Genomic DNA, 2,892 nt, shown 5'->3' on the forward strand with positions numbered 1-2,892 from the left:
TGCTGCACCTCTCCTGCCATACGGTTTATAAGCTGCTTCTCCGCTCATATGCCGTATTCTACTCAAGATTGATGGACTGAACACATCGACTCAAGGTTGAGGGACTGATTACCTCATTCTCCTCCTGTTCTTCAAGTTTCTCCTACGTATGGACTGATGAAGCCACTGTGTGGCGAAACGTTTCCTCAATAAAGATACCCAAGAGTTGCACATGTGTCTAATTTATCAACATGTCGGTTCTCTGAACCATCCATCTACAAAATAAGAGCTCCCACAAGAACTGTCATACTACCGCAAGAACTGCCACAAGAACTACCACAAGAACTCCCACAAGAACTCCCACAAGAACTCCCACAAGAACTCCCACAAGAACTACTACAAGAACTCGCACAAGAACTCCCACAAGAACTCAAGCACAAGAACTCCCACAAGAACTGTCACAAGACACACGAACTACTCCCACGAACTCCCACAAGAACTCTGAACTGCCACAAGAACTATCGTTCCCCACAAGAACTGTCACAAGAACTACCACAAGAACTCCCACAAGAACTGTCACAAGAGCTGCCACACGAACTGCTGAACAACACACAAGAACTCCCACAAGAACTCCCACAAGACACACTTCTGAACGAACTCTAACAAGAACTGAACAACACACTTCTGAACGACACACTTCTGAACAACACACTTCCACAAGAACTCCCAGCTGGTGATTACAATCTGTTCCACATCGTTCCCTTGGATCACAAGAACTACCACAAGAACTACCACAAGAACAGCCACACGAACTGCCACAAGAACTCTGAACAACACACTGAAGTCACACTTCTGAACAACACACTTCACACACTTCTGAACAACACACTTCTGAACAACACACTTCTGAACGTCACACTTCCAACACACTTCTGAAGACACACTTCTACTTCTGAACGTCACACTTCTGAACAACACAGAACAACACACTTCACACACTTCTGAACAACACACTGAACAACACACTTCTGAACACACAGAAACAGAACAACACACTTCTGAACGTCACACTGAACAACACACTTCTGAACAACTTCTGAACAACAACTGAACAACACACTTCCGACACACTTCTGACACACTTCTGAACAACACACTTCTGAACAACACACTTCTGAACGTTACACTTCTGAACAACACACTTCTGAACAACACACTTCTGAACGTCACACTTCTGAACAACACACTTCTGAACAACACACTTCTGAACGTCACACTTCTGAACAACACACTTCTGAACGTCACACTTCTGAACGACACACTTCTGAACAACACACTTCTGAACGTCACACTTCTGAACGACACACTTCTGAACAACACACTTCTGAACGTCACACTTCTGAACAACACACTTCTGAAAGTCACACTTCTGAACAACACACTTCTGAACAACACACTTCTGAACGTCACACTTCTGAACAACACACTTCTGAACGACACACTTCTGAACAACACACTTCTGAACGTCACACTTCTGAACAACACACTTCTGAAAGTCACACTTCTGAACAACACACTTCTGAACAACACACTTCTGAACAACACACTTCTGAACAACACACTTCTGAACGTCACACTTCTGAACAACACACTTCTGAACGACACTCTTCTGAACAACACACTTCTGAACAACACACTTCTGAACGACACACTTCTGAACAACACACTTCTGAACAACACACTTCTGAACAACACACTTCTGAACAACACACTTCTGAACAACACACTTCTGAACAACACACTTCTGAACGACACACTTCTGAACAACACACTTCTGAACGACACACTTCTGAACAACACACTTCTGAACAACACACTTCTGAACAACACACTTCTGAACAGCACACTTCTGAACGACACACTTCTGAACAACACACTACTGAACGTCACACATCTGAACAACACACTTCTGAACGTCACACTTCTGAACAACACACTTCTGAACGACACACTTCTGCAACACACTTCTGAACGTCACACTTCTGAACAACATACTTCTGAACAACACACTTCTGAACGTCACACTACTGAACAACACACTTCTGAACAACACACTTCTGAACAACACACTTCTGAACGTCACACTTCTGAACAACACACTTCTGAACGTCACACTTCTGAACGACACACTTCTGAACAACACACTTCTGAACAACACACTTCTGAACAACACACTTCTGAACAACACACTTCTGAACGTCACACTTCTGAACAACACACTTCTGAACAACACACTTCTGAACGTCACACTTCTGAACAACACACTTCTGAACGTCACACTTCTGAACAACACACTTCTGAACAACACACTTTTGAACGACACACTTCTGAACAACACACTTCTGAACAACACATTTCTGAACGTCACACTTCTGAACAACACACTTCTGAACAACACACTTCTGAACAACACACTTCTGAACAACACACTTCTGAACGACACACTTCTGAACAACACACTTCTGAACGACACACGCTTCTGAACGACACACTTCTGAACATCACACTTCTGAACGACACACTTCTGAACAACACACTTCTGAACGACACACTTCTGAATGTCACACTTCTGAACGACACACTTCTGAACGACACACTTTTGAACAACACACTTCTGAACAACACACTTCTGAACAACACACTTCTGAACAACACACTTCTGAACGACACACTTCTGAACGACACACTTTTGAACAACCCACTTCTGAACGACACACTTCTGAACGACACACTTCTGAACGTCACACTTCTGAACGACACACTTCTGAACGACACACTTTTGAACAACACACTTCTGAACGTCACACTTCTGAACAACACACTTCTGAACGACACACTTTTGAACAACACACT

This window comes from Cherax quadricarinatus, unplaced genomic scaffold, assembly GCF_038502225.1.
Source record: "Cherax quadricarinatus isolate ZL_2023a unplaced genomic scaffold, ASM3850222v1 Contig794, whole genome shotgun sequence".
In the NCBI taxonomy this organism is placed as follows: Eukaryota; Metazoa; Arthropoda; class Malacostraca; order Decapoda; family Parastacidae; genus Cherax; species Cherax quadricarinatus.